The sequence below is a fragment of the Atractosteus spatula genome, chromosome 2 (assembly GCF_055471065.1).
Source record: "Atractosteus spatula isolate fAtrSpa1 chromosome 2, fAtrSpa1.hap1, whole genome shotgun sequence".
NCBI lineage: Eukaryota > Metazoa > Chordata > Actinopteri > Semionotiformes > Lepisosteidae > Atractosteus > Atractosteus spatula.
In genome coordinates this window covers 77152753-77174330 of record NC_142707.1, presented here as the reverse complement: position 1 = coordinate 77174330, position 21578 = coordinate 77152753, and the positions used below count along the sequence as shown (strand labels likewise).

The 21578-nt window shown below is 38.7% G+C and overlaps 1 protein-coding gene and 1 pseudogene across 4 annotated transcripts in view; one reads left to right on the top strand and one right to left on the bottom strand.

Annotated features, from left to right (window-relative positions):
• Window positions 1–21578, bottom strand: part of fam184ab (family with sequence similarity 184 member Ab) — a 145635-nt gene that overhangs the window by 105220 nt on the left and 18837 nt on the right. The gene's annotated exons all lie outside the window — the stretch shown is intronic.
• LOC148840331 (uncharacterized) lies at window positions 9378–20433 on the top strand (annotated as a pseudogene).

Sequence of the window (21578 nt, the reverse complement as noted above, 5' to 3'; positions counted from 1 at the left end):
TCAGGTGTAACCAAATGCCTTCAAAATAACACACCAAATTGACTGGTCTCCTCCTCTGTCAAGTGGTAGAAATTCACATGATTTCAGGACAAATTCAGACGTTCCTGTACACTGTAGGTGCCCTCAGCTGGGTAGTGTGTTTCAAAGCAAAAACTCAAGCATGAGCACCAAGGAGCTTCCAAAAGTCCTCGGGGACATAAATCAGTTGAAAGACATAAATCAGGGGATGGATGGAAAAAATGTATTTCAAACGCCTTCGATAGCACATTATTAAGACATGGTGAGTGTATAACACCACCAAGACCCTACCTAGATCAGGCTGTCCCTCAATACGGGATGACAGAACAGGAAAGAGACTGATCAGAGACCAACAGCAAGATCAAAAGACTTGGCTTGTATGGCCTAGACTGGTCAAAATGTGCAAGTGGCAACACTTGAGTCTAATGCACTCAACACAATCTGGGCTGTATGGCAGGATGGCAAGAAGGAAGCCATTACTAAGAAACAGCACTAAAACATTTAAATGACACTACAAACATGTGACAAAGAGTTTTGTGATCTGACAAAACTAAAATGTAAATTCCTGGCCTAAACACAAAACATGAAATTTAGCTCAATCCCAGCACAGCACATCACCCAAAGAAAACCATCCCTACAGCGAAGCATGGTGGTGGCAGCATCAAGTTATACTTCTCATCGGCAGGGACTTCGGCACTTGTCAGGATAGAAGGGAAAACGAATGGAGCAAAGTACACGAAGCACATGGGCAAAAATACACTGGAGTGGCCAAGGAACAAAAAGGTGATCCAATCCAAAACTTGTGGCATGACTTGAAGATTGCTGTCTATCAAAGCTCCCTAAGGAATTTGACAGCCAGAGCAGTTTTGTAAAGAAGAACGGTCAAATATAGCCAAATCTAGGTGTGCAAAGCTGGTAGAGACCCATCACAACAGTACTATATATTATACTATATTGATATAAAATGTTTTCCCAAGTGTGGTGGACTGTGTGCAGATAAGAGGAAAAAATCTTATTTAAATGCATGAATTTCTGAGGCACTGACACAATAAAACATGAAAAGAGCTCAAGGGGGTGAAGACATGAAGTGTCTCTAGTCCTCGTAACATGACAGAAACCAGGATGAGCCCGACTGAGTGGCTGTGGTTATGGTATGGACTTTACGTTTTTTATTAAATACCTGCACCCTATATTAAAGGTTAAAAGTAGCTACTTCAAGGAAAATGATGGCCCAGAAATAACAATGTGATGTTGACATCATGTGTTGATATAGTGCCGTATTACATGCAGGAAGCAAAAACAACCTGTAGATACAAAGAGAGAAATGCTGAACTTGAAGTGGCTCCTTAAGAAAAGTCTTCGGTTTGTATCTTGACACATCATGTACATCTCCTGCTCCAGTGGCTCTGGCCCTGTACTGCAGCTCACACCCCTTGGGTTCTCGAAATCTCTTCTCACTCCCCTTATCAAAAATGTTCTTTAAATCATAAATACTTCATTCTGCCCCTTTCATTCTACAGTGTTTTAATTTTGCAGTAAAATTAAGAATATGTGAAAAATTACCCAAAATATATTTTTTAATTTTGCAATAATTGCCAAAAATTACCTGAATTTATGTTTTAAAAATCTGGCCTGTCTCCCTCCCCAGAAAGGACATGCCTGTGCCCAAAGTTAAGAACACCTGTCTTAGACTATGTGGGGAAGCAATACAAAAGGCATACAGAAGGCTATATAGTAGAAGCATAGAATTTAAATCATGGGATGTTACGTTAAATTGTGCAATACGCTCGAATATGTGTAGAATACTGTATATAGTTTTGGTCACCATGTTCCAAAACAGATATTTCTGCTCTGGAATCAGTCCAGTGGAGTCTGGAATCAATAGTGAGCCCAGACACACTTCCTGACTTGGCTTTGAGAAGACTGCATGGGGGCCTGATCCAGGTATTCAAAGAGCCCAAAGACACGAAGTTAACCCTGTGGACGTGATCAGAGTTAACAGTGAGAAACACGCCTGTGAACACCACTGGCACTTTTTAAGCACAGGTTTGTGGAAGTATAGAACATGCTGTGCAGTCAGGTGGCTGAAGCTTTGGTCAAGAAAATTCTGGATGAGATCCTCGGATCGATTCGTGACTAACGACCAAATGGTCTAGGTGGGCTGAATAGCTTTCTCTCGCCGGTGGTCTTTCTTGTGTTCCAAAGGTTAGCTTCTTGCGGGATGTTTTATTTTCTGCAGAACCAGGATTAGATAACTCTGCTGTTGACCAGGCTTGCCGAACCGTGCTGCTAGAGAGAACCAGTCCAAAGGTTTCATCGATAACAAATATATTATCAATTTCTGAACACGTTGAACAGGTTAGCTGCGATTAATTCTGGGTGTTTGTTTTAATCAAGCCTTTCAGAAGTCAGACCAGAGTTTCCTTAATCGAACAAATTACCTGATTCTGTGGGTGTCAAAAGATCATTCATACTGTCAGTGTTGAGGAAAGTTATAGGATAGATGTAATTAAATATCAATATTAAGTAAAAAAAACGGTCCTTATAGCTATTGCTTTACCTTTATCTACAGCAGGGTAGAATGATTAATAAATTTATATCAAAGTTTTGTACAAAGAATATAAAAATGCATGTCTGGGAGTTTAATTTTCTTTATGCATTAGCTGTCATACTATTCGAAACATACAATCAAGCCAAACATACTACATTAACATTTTTTTCCTGTGGCTGGGACCGATACAGCCTATAAATCCTGGATATATGGTTTTTATGAAGAGCTCTCCTTTCTTGCCAGGGGAATCAATTTCTTTCATTTATTCCCGAAGGCACTGATTAATCAATATCAATTTCTGCAGCTGCTCTTCAAATGTAATTGTCAATCACCTAAGTAAACTCTAAGTGTAAGACAACTAAGTTGTTGTCTCAACTGTTCTTTTTTTTAGGTATGACCCAACTAACTTAGGTTGGATTAAATAAATAATGCTACTTAAATTTTGAAAATGTGAAAGTCACAGTACAGAAGACATTTCAGGCTTAGTGGTGATGTGAGTGTCAATTCAGAAGAGAACATTTAATGGAAAATTGGACTGAATTGGAAAAATAAGATGGTAAATGTAATTACTCTCAGCAGCTGTGACGGTGATTAGAATTTCATGGAGTAAGAATATAATGAGCAGGACTGTGACCCAGGCTTGCAGCTCTTTCTCTTCTGTCTGATCCAAAGCCCACTATATATCTGAATCCTGAATTACAGTGGAATGTGCAGAACAGAACGGTACACAAAGAAAGCCTCATTGTACTGTGCTAAAGTCTAATGAGACTCGATAAAAAATGAAACAAGTCAAAATTAATACAAGCATCAAAACATAATTTTGGTTGAAAATTTCTCTGCTAAAGACATTTAGAATAGATAAAGCTGAGAAAAGGAAAGGATCAAAAAGAGCCCAGACCTCATCAGTGGTGCGAGCTCAGTCACATGTTTCTTATCTAGATGTAGCAGTGAGGGTGCGATATGAATATAATGTAGAGTTGTCACTCATTCACGTTTCACCTTTCAAGAGAAGTATTTGTTCTTAGGGTTACATTTTGTACAAAAGAGTCTATTTGTAAAATAGAGAAACCAAAATCCATCTTGCCACTGAAACACAGGTCAAGCAATACATATTACTGGAAGCTCCCTGCACTGTTCAATGTCTTTTCTCTATATGTATGTCACTGGGAGCCCAAACTGACATGACATTTTTCATGTTCAAAACCTAAAGGATTTTGAAAGAAGCAAGACATCAAAGGAGTTCAAAAAGCAAGCACTCTGAATTGCTAAGTAGCAGGCATGTCTCTGCTCAGAGCTTCAAAATGCCACAGTGCAATTTCCCCTTTGTATCAGCTCAGCTCCAATCAATACAATGATAACTGCTCTTGCCCAGAAGAGACAAAAAAGCTGAGAGTAGAAAGCTGTGGTTGTCTGAAAGTAGAGTTACTTTAAGAACATAAAGCTTGCACAAAGGGAAGGTCATTTTGCCCATCTTTTACCTAGATTACTAGCCAAGTGAAACTAAATTTCATAAAGTCATTTCTTACAACCAGGTAGGATTTTGGACTCAACAACATGGCAGGGAAGCCTCTTCCCTCCTCTAGTAACTCTTTGTGTTAAAAGCATCACCTATCCTTCCTCCTAAAAAGGTTCTCTTTAGTTTCCGGAGATTTAGCTCCTTTAAATAGTCTGACTATCCCTGACACGAAAAAGTATCTTTGTTCCTCCTCTTTGACCTCTTTCTCTAAGGTTATAACATTCTTTTTATGATATAGTAACCGAAAATGAACTCAGTACTTTAAGTGAGGTCTTACTACTGCATTGTAATGTTTAAGCACAACTGCAGACAGTTTTCTATATATCCATGCATTCCATTTGGTTTCGACAAGCACATAGAATAATCTATGTAAACTGCCTTCAGAATCACCCATGCAATATCTACTGTATATCTACGATCTGCTTGTATAGGAACAAGTAAAGGTTTATTCCATGCTGAAAAGAGAAAAAAAGAAACACAATGTTTCTGCTGTGGAGCCTTCTTCGGGTGTGATGGTGATGCTTGTATGTTTAGGATAGTGTCTTGTTCCAAACCCAAATTCAGCTCAAACTCAGGTCGCAGACGGATGCCCAGACATTCTCCTCTAAAATCTTCTGATACACTGCAGAATTCACGGTTGTGTCAATGATGACAACCTGTCCAGGCCCTGAGGCAGCAGAGCAACCCCTGATCCCCTAACTCCACACTGACTCCCCTAACTCCACACTCTCACCACAATGTTTGACGACTGGGATGAGATTCTTCTGTTGTTTTTGGCAGTGTTTGAGGCCAAAGTTTTGGCATCATCTGTGCCAAGGCTTTGTTCCAATAGCCTTGTCAATTATCTATGTGCTCTTTCAGATTGGCTGTGATGTTTATTCTGGAAGGCAGTGGTTTTCTGGTTGTACTCCTTCCATGAACACAATTTCTGCTCAGTCATTTTCTAATAATTAAATCTTTTACAGTCACATTAACGAAGGCAGGGGTGGCATGCAGTTCCCTGGATGTTACTTTGCAGTTCTTTGCAACGTCTTGAAGATTTTCCTATTTATTCTTGGAGAGATTTTGGTGGGATGACCAGTCCTAAGTAAAGTAACTATGGTCTTGAACTTTCTCCATTTGTAGACTGTCTGAATGGTTTTCATTCAAGAAGGCTATCACAGTAAAACAATGAAATTTCCATATTTATTTTTGAGGTTCACATTTTTTTCTGAACACTGTAGACTGTCCAATAAAAAATAAAGACATGCCCTTCCTGCATGGACCTCGGTTTTAAGTCTCATCCAAAGGGCAGCACCTTTTTTACCGTATAGTGTCCTCATCACTATAATGGGGCATTAGGAATTACACAGACTGCAGGGTGAGCGCCCCCTACTGATCCCACTAACACCTCTTCCAGCAAAAAGTTAGTTTTTCCCCAGGAGGTCTCCCATCCAGGTACTGACCAGGCTCACACCTGCTGAGCTTCAGTGATGTTAAGACACTAGGGAATTGTCAAGATTCACCCTGTGTCATCTAGACTCCAATCTCTTGTCTACATTTCCTATTTCTGACAATTAAAAAATTCAAGGTTTCCAAAGCAACAACCAATGTTGTTACAGGTCTGACAAAAAAAAAGGTGCACAGCACTGCTAGATCTCCTGTAACTATAAGGAGACCACGTGTTTGAAGGAAACTGCAAAGTACTGTACCAAGGCATGCTACTGTGATGAAACAATATTTGGTCATACAAAACAAATCAGATGTACAGTAGCTTCAGATTTTAATAATCCATAACAAATTATCAAAAAATGACAAAAAATCAGCAACAGCATTTCTTGAGAGCAACAGGATTCATGTGCTTAACTGGCCATAGCAATCATCTGACCTCAGTCTAACAGAAATGCTATCTAATAAAAAATATCTTTATTTATTTTTTTTATTTTTATTTTGTTGTCTTTTGTTTTATAACTATTCTGATGTCTGTTTTTGCTTGTCTTGGGCTGGACTGCTGTAACACATCAATTTCCCTACAGGATTAATAAAGTATTATCTATCTATCTAATGAAATTAGTTGGGATCTAATGAAAGTTTCATCAACCTGAATACACCCATCAGTATGACACATCTCATAATATATGCTAGAAGCTGTTCCCACAGGAGCAACAGAACAGACAGCATGGTCTCCCAGTGTTAGGAGCATCATATCAGAAAGTGAAAGAAGGCCAGAGTCTGGAGAACACAACCAAGGAGTAGGTGTACAGGGAGCACACAGTTCATGGATTAGGTGATAGGCCAAACTGTTCAAGCTCTTAATGTTAAGCCCAGGGCTGCAGAATTGATCAATAAAGACAATCAGCATGATTTCAGTCAGAATTCAGATGCCAAAAATGTTGTATTTGTTGTTTAACATACATATGATGAAGGCAGTGCTTGCTTAATGGCTACATTCAAATATAAATTTGGCTTTCATCAGAATGGTAATGAAAATTGATACTATACAGTACATGAAGAATCTGAGCCAAACTAATAAATAGATAGTAAAAAAAAGAACTGAGTCAGTAACTGAGCCTTGTGCAATGCCTGATGCGACTCGCTCTGTAGAGGAGGAACAATTCCTGTCTTAAAGAAAACTATCCATTAGATACATTTTGAATGACAGAGAAGCCGCTGCGGTAATACCAACAACCCCTCTAAACTATTTGGCAAGATGGTATCAACAGCATCAAAGGCAGCACTGAAGTTCAGCAGGAAAGAATTGATAAATATCAGAGTCAGCAATCATTAGGAGATCATTAAAAGCCCTAACAACAGTTCTTTCTGTACTATACATCGATCAGATCTGAGAGTGAAATGCCTTATACAGCTTATTTTCAGATAAGTGAGTCTGTAAATGAAGAACAGCAGTCTGCTCTAGAAAAAAAATGGTAAATTAGACATTGGCCAATGAGAATTGAGCCAACGTTCTGCTTTATAAAAAAAAGATAACTGCAAGGTCAGGGGCTAAGGGAACAATTCTAGATTTTAAAGATTTAAAGATTCACATATTAAATTCATGACAATCGTACAGAGAAGTGCAAAACTTTGAACACAGCAAGACACTGAAGGTATGATCTAGGGACATGGTGGTGGGTTTCATGTTAGTGACCATTTCAGATGACTACGAAGGAGAAACTGCATGAAACTGCAAGACGAGCTGATCTGAGCTGGAGAGTACATACAGTACATTATTATTGGAAGTGAAGACACAAGCTACAAACTGGCTCCAGATGTTATCAGTTTTAGAGAGAAAAACATTTAAAAAAATATTTCATTGGAATAAAAACTCTTATAGTCTACTTCTCCCTAGTTTTCAATTTTGTACATTTAATTTTGTTGTGAAATGTGCTTTTAGTGTATTCTATAATGCCATGAGATGATTACCTTTAAAGGTGCTATATAAAACTAAAATATATATATAATTATAAGAACCAAATGGTAAAATCAGTGTGCAGGTATGTGGAAAATTTGGGTTAGTTTTAAAAAGGCTGGTGGGTCTTAATTAACTGATTAGATAATGCAGGTATGAACTAGATAATGAAACTAGATTTTAGACTTTTAAGGATGTACAGTAACAGCACTACTGTTTTCACAGTTTAACACAAACCCCAAACACGCATAGGTACACTGTGATTAACTTTTTTAATAACATATTTTTATTATTTGAGTGTAAAACAAAGAAAACAGAAGTCTGATATACAGTATGAAACCAGTCTATTTCAGTCCAATCATTTTGAAAGATACTCATTAGAAAAGACAAAAGAAGCACAAGGTTTTGCAAACTGCACATAAAATTCCCAATATCCAAATATCTGGTAAAATAGTTTAGGCCTCAGAAAGAATGATCAAATGCAAAAACACATAACCTGTTAATGAGGTGTGCTATTGTGCTAGGTAAATCAGTCTTTATAGCTTTTCACAGCCCTTATCGATCTTAGATAAATAGATAAATCAGATTAATAGAGCCACGTCACAGTTTAAATTTTGAAATTGCACTAAAAGAACAAATATTCATGACTGAGTTTCTACGGAATAGTTACAGCCAAACCTTTACTTTGCAATCAGGAGCCTGGTACCCACTGATGTAGAGGAAGATGAGGTACAAAATGTCAGGAGCAGCAACTGATTCCAAATCAGTCCTCCATGTTTTTGTTTCAGGAGACAGCTAGTATTTCTGCTTGTGTCTTGATGTTTCTGAATTGATGTATTTCTCCATTTACGTTTGCTATCAAACTGTAATAAAGTAGGCCTAAACGTATTGTATTCTCTCCTATTTAAAGTGAGTGGGTCTAAACTTTAGCTTGTATTATTAATAATCAGTGTTAAAGCTTTTTTTGTAACATCATTGCTGCTAATAAATCATCAGTAAGAATAAGAAGTTTGTGTCTTTAAAATTAATCGTTTAAAGTTAAGTTTAGCAACATGTAGGCGAATTATAATTGCATAGCGCCGTGGAGATATCAGGGAATTCAAGCACTTTGGTCTTTGATTGGCATAACTAACTTAACAATTAAAAGGCAAACGGGTTACCATGGTAACTAGACAGCAGCTACGTATAGTATAGTAGTGGATACTGCAGCTTCAGATAGGTTCGTTTTTATTGTACTATATTTTCTGTAGATATCATGACTCGAAACCCGTTTTTTAGATACCACCTTATCTAACACCTTTCAGTGAAGCTTCATTATCCGTACATGCACTGTGAAAGCTCACATCATTCACTGTAATTCATCAGGTTCCACAGATTTATTGTACTTCTGCAAAATACCAGCAAATTCTAATAAAAATGCAAATAGCTTAAATTCATAATATTGAAACTGTCATTGTTTCACTATAGAATGTTGCTTAAACTATTGTGTTCCTTAATTTTATTTTATTTAATAATTCGAATGATCTTTTTTTACTGCGATGGACTGGTGTCCCATCCAGGGTCTAACCTGCCTTGCGCTCTGTTGCTTGCTGGGATAGTTTTATTGGGCTCTATTGGAAGAAGCAGTTAGAAAATGGATGGACAGGCTTTTTTCACTCTTGTAATTCACAATCTCTTTTAACTTTTTACTGTCAGCTATGAGTTCTGAGTATAAAACATCTAAATGTGTAGCTTTAATGTAGGGAATATTCCAGCCCTGGATCATCCATACACAGCACTACCTAAACATTGGAGTCCAGCATGCTGTGTATCCCAAGATTCCTGAGGAATGTAGAGAAGCAGCAGACCTGACACTATCCTCACTGCGCTGTCCTCAGAGAAACAAGGATGATGTACAGTAAGTCATGACAGTTTCAGAGCTTGTCCATGGTACAACCCTGAAGTCAACTGCAGGAGACCGAGAGGACACGTCCAGTCAGCCTCCAGATTTTACAGGCAGTGGCTACGAGATGAAGAAAAGCCCAACAGGAGGTATAGTTCAGATGGCAAAAACCTGTGTCATGTCCTGCTGGAAAAACGTAGCTTGAAAATGGTCTTATTTTAACTGGATATCTTTTTAAATACAGCTTGTCTCAGCAAGTGCCTCCAGGGGTTGTTTTATTATTATAGGTGTTGTTGTTCCCAATGTTATTAAATATTTTGTCAACTGTTTGTGTGAAGAAATCAAAGCCATTTAACTGACTTACTCTAACCAAGAGAATGAATTTTTAAGAAAAATGTTTAAATACTCTACAAGGTAATAGAATTTAGTAAGCTGCTGTTTTAAATGAGCTGGAATACCATAGAGTGGTGCAGTAGCTTACATGCTTTATTAAGCAGGCATAATCAGAAAAGCATGGCCTATATTTTCCAGCATACAAAATGCATTTAAATTAACCCCTCCACTGCAAGAGGGATTCAGATTATTTTTGCACAATGAAAACGAGTCACAGGCTCCAGGGATTGTAATGCTGGGTTACACATACACTCCTTGGATCAGAATTTTACATCTCTTGACAACCATGTCAGTTCATCCTTTTATGTTTTAATTAATTATTTTTCTTCTATTTTATTTTATTTGAAATAAGAATACTACAATTAAACAGGGGACTGTTCTGTTATTATTCTGGGTTCAATTAATCAACAATCCACAGGATTTGAAAGGGAATAATGGAATAATGGAAAGGGAATAACACACCATGTTGTGTAACCTACTTTCATGGCTTGCATACACTTCCTTTCCCTATGCGCATGAACCAACTAACATCCGTACATATACATTTATTATACATATCACTACAGGGACGACTTTACAGACTCACTGACAGTTTTACTTCCCATTACAGTGGAGTTGCTCATCACTGAGGCAGAAAGAGAAAGTGCAGGCATCCCTTGCACACAGAGGAGGAATTCATGTTGATTTAATTGATTACTATAAGTTGTGATTACTGTTGTTAGTTTCAGTTTAGCAGTTGTATTTTAATTAACTTAAAGACAAGCATTGGTACTTTAATTATCATGTATAGTAAGGGAGGATTGCTTGATGTATTTCATTTAACCATTCTGTACATGCTACAGTATACTGTAGTACATTATACCATATAATACAGTATAGGCTGGACTTACGGTTTACTGATTTCTATAGGTTGTTTGTTTATTATACAATTTAGCTGCCCTTTAGCAGGATAATCTATCATCTGTATTTCTATAAAAACATTCAGAAAAGTATGATAATCAGCATCCTAAGATCGGTGACTGACTTGGAGTATACAGATTCAATAAACAGCTCAGACCAGATAGGGCTCGTCCCTTTAAGGCTTTCTAAGTTGTACACATTCATCAATCCTTCAGTATATTGAGAGCTAGTGTAGAGATGACAATAATGGTGCAACGCGTCCACCATTCATTTGGATCCTTGCAAAGGTATTCGGGACAAGGTTTAATCTAGACAACACACAGTCCACGACCAGATGAAAGTGCATTGCAATATCTTTTGTAGCAGTAAAAAATGGACACATCACTTTCTCAGTATTCTTTGTTGGCATAATGTCTTAATTTAGCAAAATTGCGTCACTTATATGCTTAAATTTAGAATCACTATTTTTTTTACACTCACCCACTTTGGAATAGCCAATTATTTTCCACATGTTGGATTTACAGCAGGATTTTTTCCTGGTTCTGGTGACCCCCAGTTCCTCCTGAGTTACACAAATCAAAACCTTCATTGGCTTAATAATATTCATTTGAACTGTTTCTTCCCAGCTCTTAAACATGTTGGAGCTTTAACTGTTGTATTTTTTAAGTGAAATAAAATCTCCAAATTGTCACTAGAAACTAAATGCAAATATTCAGTTGAAGCAACTTCTTAGATCAAGAAGTAAGGCTTCAAAGATCTGATGACGGTGGGCTGGAATGAAAGCCAACAGGTGTGTGGGTCACCAGGACCAGCACTGGAAACAACAGGTGTGTGGTTATTATCACGTAGAGCGATGATATCCCCCGAACAGAGAGCAGAACGAGGAGGTGCAAGCGGACTCCTCTGACGCACGTTACAGGCACCACAGCCCCAAAGTAGAGGTGCAGAAATCCGAAGAGACCAGCAACCGCCAGGGTGGCCACAGGGGGCACTGTGCAGCTGAGAGCCGACAGGTGGTGCTGGATCGATCGGGAATCCCAATCCCAGAAGACCTTTGACATGACAACAGCTTGAACCTGTGATCACAGAGTTCAGCCTTGACCGGTAAGTCCAATTAGAAGGTTCAGCAATATTTCTACAGTGAAAGAAAAACACTCCCATATTTCTAATCAGGATCAAAGGTGACACTATTGTTTTTGATTGTTCATTTTGTTTCTCTCTCATTGTTTTGCTGTATTCAAGTTTGTAATATGTTTTATCAGAATTTCCATCAGTAATTTTCATAGTAATTAAAGTTCATGCTATGTCTATGGATGGCAAAACCCAACATTAATTTCTTACAACATTTTCAAAGGATTCAATTAAATTCTGATAATTTGTTATCAATTGCTTCATTTAAGTCTATAGAACGGAGATAAGGCCTGTATCACAAGAATTACACACAAGTATCACACTTCGTTTACTAATGTGATAAGCTTGTTTCTGTATTGTGGTCAGCACAGAATCCTGAATGAAGTTCTTCCCGAACTGGGTGCTGCAAGAACTAAGGGCAACTGACTTGTTACCACTTTAATGCTTTTGATAAGAAACTGTTGTGCCAAACAAAGGGCATCAGCCGAGAGTTTGTGTGTTGAAAGTCGTCATTATTTCATATGCATACAGTATGGGAGTCTTGCTCTTGTACGCAAGACTCAAAAGACAACGCTTACAGTGCTCTTTTATACAGTGAAACAAACGATACAAGATACACTAACACATGAATCTCTGCTTGCATTGTGGCTACATATGGTCATTCTAGAAAGGTGATCAGTATCTATATGTTCTTTACTGCTGGCTTGCGTGACAAACCCTTCTGCTTGTAACTGAATAGACCATTTTCATCATCAAAGACCCCATACACCCCAGCTACAGACTTTATGATCTGCTACCATCTGGAAAACGGTACCGGAGCATTCGGGCCCAGACTACCAGACTCAGAGACAGTTTTTACCCCCGCACAATCAAACTATTAAACTCCCAGCCTCTCTCACTCTCACCTCACCTCTCACCTATGATCTGAACCTCACAGTGCCTTCTTTCTTACCAAAAACCCAAACACACACTGAAAATCTACCTCTACCATACATGTCAAAAGCTCACTCCCCATAATTTTTATCCCTTTATTTCATTCTGTTAATGCATGTTTTTGCACATAACCTGTTACCTTTTTGTTGTTTTGCACATTGCCTGTTGTTGTTTTGCACATTGCCTGTTGTTGTTTTTTACACACTGCCTGTTGTCTCTGTCTTTCTTTTGTTATACAATTGTATTGTTGTTGTTTTTTTTTCTTTGTACTACTTATGTCCGAGAGCTTGCTAAATAGCATTTTGTTATACCATATACCTGTATATGAGTCTAATGACAATAAACTTGAACTTGAACTTGATTTTCCTGAGAACCATGCCAGCTATGCGTAAGGATACAGTGTGGCTATATTATCTTTTGAGACCAGACATCCTGAGACGGAGTTAGTAAAATATAAGTAAAGAAATACATAGCCAACAAGATATAATACAAACTTTTAGTTAATTCCCTCAAAGGGGAGATAAGAAATGGTTCTGAGTTTATTAAGAACATTAGGACCTAAAGAAGGTTTCTTATGCCTGGGTTCTACTACAGAAATTAACAATTTGGGGACAATACCTGATGAATTAGAGCTACAAGTAAAAGACAGAATAGCAGAAACAATTCTAGGTCATATCATTTTTAAGGGTTTGGCAGGAGTGGGATCTGGTGAACACGTAGTAGATTTTGCAGTAGTAATTAGACTAGTTCCATCACACTGACTCAAGTTAGAGAGTCGATAATGTATTTTGGCACAGCTGGCCTACAGCAAATGGCAATGACTATATTAGAAATTGGGTCAACTGATTTGGTTACAGTATAGTGATCATCGCTGCTTACAGTTGAATCATTTTTCAAAGCAGGCTCTTGTTGCTGGCTGGTGAGCTGAGTTATTGTATTAGGCAGAAATTGAAAATTGTATCTATTTTTCTAAGTTTGAACAATAAGCTGAGCTGGCACAGGACGGTGAAGACTCATAATTCAAGACACTTTTTCCAAGCAAGGTAAGGCATTCTGGGGAAGCAATAGAAAAGCAAACAAAACAGTACGATATAAAGTTGAAAGCAGAGAACTTGAATGTTATGTGTCTATGAGAGTGTCTGTACCTCCTACAGGATGAAATAACTTAATTATTTTAGTCTTGAGCTGAGAAGACTACTAGTCTTACTCCAGTGTTCACCATCTCCACAAGCCATTGTCAGAATTAACACAATGGACTTTAAAATCAAGAGCCAAACAAACCAGAGGACAAACATTTAAACAAAGGAGAAGTGCAGTTAAAGCCAAATACAATAGGCACTTCTTTACACAAAGAGTTGTGGAAGACTGGAACAAGCTATCCAGCCATGTTGGCAAATTCCATCACTTCTTTCAAGAAATTGCTGGATGAGATCCTGGGAGCTGTTACCCGACCACATAATCTTTGTGAACTTTGATAGAGAATTGGATTTTAAATCTGCCATGAAAGTGAACAAACTTAAATAAAATTAAATTGAGTGCAAAACCATTACTTAATTAATATTGCTGCTTAATTCACTAGCATCATGAATTTATGCAACCAAGTTGGGCCTAATGATACAACTGAATGTGGAAAAAAAAAACATATTTGGAGAACTTTTTATTTTCAATATTATTTGATCCATTGCAGCTACTGGTATACAGTACATATGTTTAAGTTGTGACTCATCTTAAACCATAATCCTTTAAAATTACTTTTTTAACTGACTAGCCCACCTAACGGGGTTATCTGTAAAAAGAACTGATTATTGATTTAATCAGGCAGTAGTATAAAGACAGTGTAAATGGCAGCTTTAAAATTAGAATGGTTTTAAATAAAGGGAAGATTTACAGTAAATGAAATTGAAAAAAATATACAAGATGCTTTTTATTTTTGTAATTTCTCATGGCTGTTGTAATATCTCCACACAGCAATTAAGCTATAATATCATTTTGAAAAAGGTTAATGCTAAATGCTGAATTTGCACATTAATTTCAGTTTCAGAGAGAGGTTCCGAGGTGGTAACTCTACTCTCATTTGCAAATTTCACCCCCTACTCTAGTTTTCCATCTGCAGCAGTGCCATTGAACTGGGGAAGGTCCTGCCGTAAAAATCCCCAGGTCTGTAGTTCATGAACTCCCCAAGAACAAGTAGGGTGGCAATAGGGTTTGCTTATTTTATTGGTAATGATCTTAAGATTTTCCCAAATAACAAGGACAATTTCATTTTGAGATTATTATGAAGTCTTAAAATGTGACCAGAAAATATTCCTACAAGTAAACAAAATTAAAATCTAGTATCAGTAACATTTAATGAAGTACTTCCATTTATTTGAATCTCTGTATGTAGAACAGTTTTTTATCAAGTCCACAAAATAAGCAATTATGCTATTGACTGCAATCAACACTTTGTACAAAGATTGTCTTACATATGTTTCAATATTTAAAGCTTTTTTCAGATCAAATGTAAGATCCACCAATGTCAAGAATGCATACCCTACCCATCACACCCGTGCTTATCTTAAAATTATTTTTCACCCTGTAGAACTTGTGGCCCGGCCCAGCAGAGGCAGCCAGCATCAGACCCGCTGCAGCTCCCAGCTCAGCACCCGAGACCCGATGCACCCAAGTCATCGGAGGAGGAGGAATAAGTCACATCACCACCAGTCTTTGACCACTGGCCTGTGAAACTGGGCACAAGATGAAACCCACTGCAGTTCAGAAGTGTTCTTTTGACTGTGCAACCAACACGATTATTTCTAAGACACTTATAAAAGGCTGCATAATGGATATTCATGGATCTCTTGTGAGAAGGTGGTACAATACAACTAATATGTTTTCTTTGAATCTCAGTAAGCACTTGTTTCAAAAACAAAGTTCTTATGGCAGTTTAAAAAAATACAGAATGTCATTTAAAGATAATATGCTATTGACTTTTGATACTGTAGATGTGCCAAATGGCTATTTGTAATCTGTCACATCTTCTTGTAAGTTTTACTTATAACTAAATAACTGTATAAAGTGATACATTGTAAAGGCAAAGAAACACATAAGAAAAAGTAACACCATGCTTAATATGATATTAAGATATTAGAAGAAATAGTTCAGGTGGGGAGCTGCGTCAGCATGCGTAGTCTGCAAAGGAACAAGTAATAGGTTTATTCCATGCTGAAAAGAGAAGAGAGAAAACACAATGTTTCAGCTTCTTCAGGTGTGTTCTGATTAAAAGAAATGTTTTTTATATAATCCTGTAACTACAGCAGAAGCAGTCAATGAGTATAACATGGTAGCTTATTAATGCTGGATGCTTGTACTGTATGTGGTTTAAATTTGATGTAAGTAAAGTAGTCTGAGTCCATTAGATCTGAGCACATAGCAATGGTCAACTAAAAAAGTTTTTATGGGAACATCATTCCTTTTTGCTGGTTCTAAATAAAGTGAAACTTCATGATGAAACATTCAATATGGATTAATATAACAAAATATGCATTGTATACATTAAAAAGAATTATGAGAACAAGAAATAGTTGATGGCCAACCATCAAATATGCTTTCCACATTCTGATCAACCCCATTAAGTCTTTCACATTATGGTACCTATTCACATCCAAATTAATTGTTCTGCATGTGATACTATAATCCGGGTGTGTTTGGAACTTCCTTTGTGAATGCTTTAGGATTAACACCCCCTTAAATGGGTAGGATTAATAAGCATTTTTAAAGACCGGAGGTAAAGGCATTAATTTTTATGGCCCATGGTTTTGAGGTCTACCAACATAAAATGAGAAGTATTATATGCTCAAATGTCTTTTGCTTTAGAAGGAATTATAAGGCTTCTCACTCTCCGATCCTTACAAGCTTATTAGAGTAAAAAAACACAAATAAAGCTTTCTTTTAATTTGTATTTTGCATGTTTTCCTAAATGTATTTTATTACAAAAACAAAACAGTGGACCGAACAATTCTGTAACAGCCTGTGTATCAGTGAGAAAAACTGCATTACAAAAATAAAAAAGCTCATTATTACAGATACAGCAGCCTCAAGAAAGATCCCAAAAGAAATGTCTGTGCAATTATGGAAAAAAGAAGCATTTTTACAGAAATACCCTCAAGTACCATCAAACGACAATATCCCTCTCATCTTTAATTAAAAAAACAATCCATGTATTGGGTTTGAATGCAAGCCATTTCATACACTCAGAACTACTCTTGTTAACAGCTCCAGTGCCACAAACTTGAACATGTTTGGCATACCTGATGCAAATAATTTAGGGGTGTTGCTGACTATCTAAATTATTACTAACTTGAGATAAAACCCTGTCCCTGCCTCTGTGCCAGAACGCTTATGGCTCTCTGCTACAGACTGTAGAAGCCGTAACCAATAAAGTTTTATAAGAGAACTGCATCGTAAAGATAGGTCCTAATCCTGTCAAAGAAAGCCCTACAGCATTTTCGAATATTTATTCGTAAGCTCTGAGTTCTGATGGTGAAGAGGTTTACAAAGAAAGAAAAGTTATAAGGAGGAGGCTGCGATATGCTTGCTGCTCCTCCCTCACTTGACAGATTTGGCATAATTGTAGCTCAGTCTCGCACACTCTGAATCATGTTCCCGGCGCTCAGCAGACAGAATACAGGAGCAGCTGACGGGCTGCCATCACTCCAGCAAGTTTTACTTTCATGACAAGAATAAATGTAAAAATGTTTCTCATGGTTTAAAACCGTATTATTTTCCTCCACCTTAATTTACAAAAGCAGTTTAAGGTCTGTATTTAAGATGTTCTTTGTGAGAGCATAAAGCTTGTAATGGCTTTGTCCTTTTCTAAAGCAGTATTCATTAGACTTCATTGAATGGGTATATTTGGACTCTTCAGTTTATTAAGTTTAGTTATTGTTTGGTATTAGTTTAACATCCTTAAGGATGTTTCATTAGATTTTTTTTTCTAAAGAAATCACCTTTATTCATATCAAAATATGAGCTCCAATGCATTTAACAAGGAAACTTAAAACATGCACCTTTATCAACATTTCACGATTTTCAAACCAATAAAATTTCAGAGCAGATTCTAGGAAACAAAAATGTCAAATTTGCACAGAATATTTTATCTTTGAAAATGTTAACTTGCAGGCAAACACAGATAACAAAGCTATATAATAACAGGAGTGTAATGTTCATAGTTACAAAGCAATACTCTGGTTCACTTCTGGACAGATTTGACTGATTCATTTTGTAACACAAAGGAGAAAAGGTTATTGGAAAAAGGTCTTCTTATACAAATACCACCCGAAGAAGGCTCCACGGCCGAAACGTTGTGTTTTCTTTCTTCTTTTTTTCCAGCATGGAATAAACCTATTACTTGTTCCTTTGCAGCCTACGCATGCTGACCCAGCTACCCACCTGAACTTCTTATACAAATGACTACTAAGACTCTAATAAAAATGTTTTTACATTTACAGGCAAAAAATATCTTATCTTATACCCTTCCATTTGCAACTACTCACTGTTACGTCACAGCATCTGAGGTGAACACATTGCACAAGACCCTGCTGCCTTGCTTGGCAGCTTTTTACACAGCACTTCTGCCTCTGCCATAGCCGACTGAGGGCTGTTAAGTATCCCAAGTCCCTGTTCCTCATGTCACGCCCTGTACACCTAGAGGGCGCTCTACTTCTGTCCTGTTCCTAGTTCCCTGTGATTATTCATGTCTTTCCGGTGTGTCTTGTTGTGTGGCCTATCTACTTGCTGTGTCTGCTCTGCTCCTGCCTCAGCACTGAGGGTACGGATGTTGTGAGACCTGCCTAGTACCAGGTCACCCCACGTCCGTGGCCTGAGGTTATAGGTTTCTATACCGACATCTTCTGACCCCCTGAGCCTGGGCTAACCCCCGTGTCATTCCAAGGCTTGTCCTTCCGATATCCGTGACACCTCCTGGCCCTCATGAACAGTGTACAGCCTGTGAGCAGCAGAGTCTGATGATCTGAAAGTAAGATGCTCTGTGTGAGTGCAATATACACTTTGCTGTAGCGAACTCAAATGGATGAATACAATTAACTTCATTTTTTCATAAAGAGCATTAAAGACCGGAGTTCAGCAAGCGGACAAAGGAGGCGCTTTTGTGGTGTGGTGTAAGGATCTATATATCTTTGAAACCTCTAGACAACTAACTGACACTTCTGCCTACCTCCCTCTCCAACAGGACCCTACCACTGACTACCAAAAGGAAGTGGTATCCACCATTTCCCTTCTTATCGGTAGTAATGAGCTCCCCCAGGAGGCAAACCGGCTCATCATGGAACATCCGCAGGTATCTCAATTTTACCTCCTCCCCAAAATCCACAAACCCGACACCCCTGGACGCCCCATCGTATCAGCATGTAACTGTCCAACTGCTTACATCTCAGCCTTTCTCGACAGCCTCATGAGACCGCTGGTTGAAGATCTTCCCTCATACATCAAAGACACCAACCACGCGCTCCAACTTTTTAATGATTTCCAATTTCAGGGCACCAAGTGCTACATTTTTACCATGGACATCACATCTCTGTACACCGTCATTCCCCATAATGACGGCCTTACAGCCCTCAAGCACACACTGGACAAACGCACAGTGCTTGATCCACCCACCCACACCCTGGTACACCTTGCAGAATTGGTCCTCAAACTGAACGCATTCTCTTTCAATAATGTTTTTTACCAACAGGTTAGTGGAGTTGCCATGGGCACCAGAATGGGACCCAGCTATGCCAATATTTTTGTCGGCTGGGTAGAAGAACGCTTCTTCGCTTCCTACACTGGCTATGTCCCTGACCTCTACAAGCGATATATTGATGACTGCGTCGGTGCCGCCACATGCTCCAACGATCAGCTTGAGTGCTTCCTGCACCATTTCACCAACTTCCACCCATCCCTCAAATATATTGTCAACATATCTTCCACGACTCTTCCGATTCTAGATATCAACTTCTCCATCAACTACCCCTGACTCTCCACTTTGGTTTATTACAAACCCACGGATTCACACAGCTACCTCCTGTATAGCTCATTTCACCCCAAACAAACTAAAAATTCTCTCCCTTTTTCACAGTTCCTTAGGCTACGACGATTATGCAGCGATGACATCGACTTTGAGAACCAAGCCCTCAAAATGTACTCCTTTTTCATCAACAGAGGATACCCCAGCAGTGTGATTGACAGGGCCCTTGCCCGAGCCAAAAACACCCCTCGGACCATCAACCCGATCAGGAACTCCCGCCGTAACAACCGCATTCCTTTGGTGCTTCCCTACCACCCTAACACACTTCCTATCCCCAGGACTATTAACCATAACTTTTCCATCCTACATGATGATCCCTCCATTGGGGCCCTCTTTTCTGATTGCCCCATCATCTCATATCGCCGACCACCTAATCTGCATATCCTCCTTGTTCACAGCTCACTTGACCGCCCTCAACAACCATCCACACCAGGCACTTTCCCTTGCAACAGAGCTTGCTGTATCACCTGCAAGTACACATCCAACACCACACTCATTCAAGGCCTCTCAGGACAATTCCAGATCACTCAGATGGCATCTTGTACCTCCAGCAACCTTATTTACTGTATCTCTTGCAGTAATTGCCCAGCCATCTACATTGGAGAAACAGGAAGGAGACTCGGAGACCACTTCAGAGAACACAGCAGGGCTATGAAGATTAAAGATCTCTCCAAGCCCATTGTTTCTCATTTCACCTCTGACGGCCACGACCACTCTAATCTCTCTGTCTGTGTTCTCAAAGACGGTTTTCTGAACTCATACATCAGAAAAACTACCGAAACCAAAATCATTTTGCAGCTAGGATCACACATTCTCCCTTCTCTTAATGACAGACTACTGTTCTTTTAAATTTTCTCCATTCATTGGAAGTTTCATTTCACACCTCTCTACACCCATTCTGACTTCACACCTCTTGATTGGCCTCTCTTTCTGTCCCCTGCTCCCGCCTCTCACTCCTCCTCCCTCCCAGCCTTTGTTCTCCCGCTACTTTACCTTTGCCTACTGCCTTGTCTCTCTCACACCTGAAGAAGGCTCCATGGCCGAAACGTTGTGTTCTCTTTCTTTTTTTTTTTTCAGCATGGAACAAACCTATTACTTGTTCCTTTGCAGCCTACGCATGCTGACGCAGCTACCCACCTGAGCTCTTCTCCTTGTAATCTCTGAGTGAACATTCAGCCTTTTGTATCACAACACTGTCCAATCAAAGTTTCTCATTTGTTTTTTTATGACATGAAGTATGAATATTTTTTAAATTTAATTTTTAAAATTTAAGCAACATGATGGTGGAGTGGTTAGTGGGGCTCAGGGTTCAATTCCAATCTTGGGATGCTGTGTGTATGGAGTCTGGATGTGCTCCTCATGTTCATGTGGGTTTCCTCCTACAGTCCAAAGATATACTGGTAGGTTAATTGACTTCTGGGAAACATTGTGCTTTCATTAAAATATATATTGTGAATTTTTAATGAAAATCAGATTAGTTCATAATAAATACCAATTAGTGCAGCGCAGTGATAGCACTGCTGCCTTGAAGCACTGGAGCTCTGGCTCCTATTCCTTGAGTGCTATCTGTGTCTGTATGTTCTCTCTGTGTTCATGTGGGTTTCCTCCAGGTGCTCCAGTTTCCTCCCACAGTCCCGAGACATGCTGGTGGGATAACTGGCTTCTGGGAAAACTGGGCCTGGCGTCTGTCTGTACGTGCCCTGAGATGGGTTGGCGTCCTGTCCTGAGAGTATCCTGCCCTTTTGACTGTTGCTGGGATAGGCTCTGGCTCTCCTGTGACCCAGTATTGGAAAAAGAGGT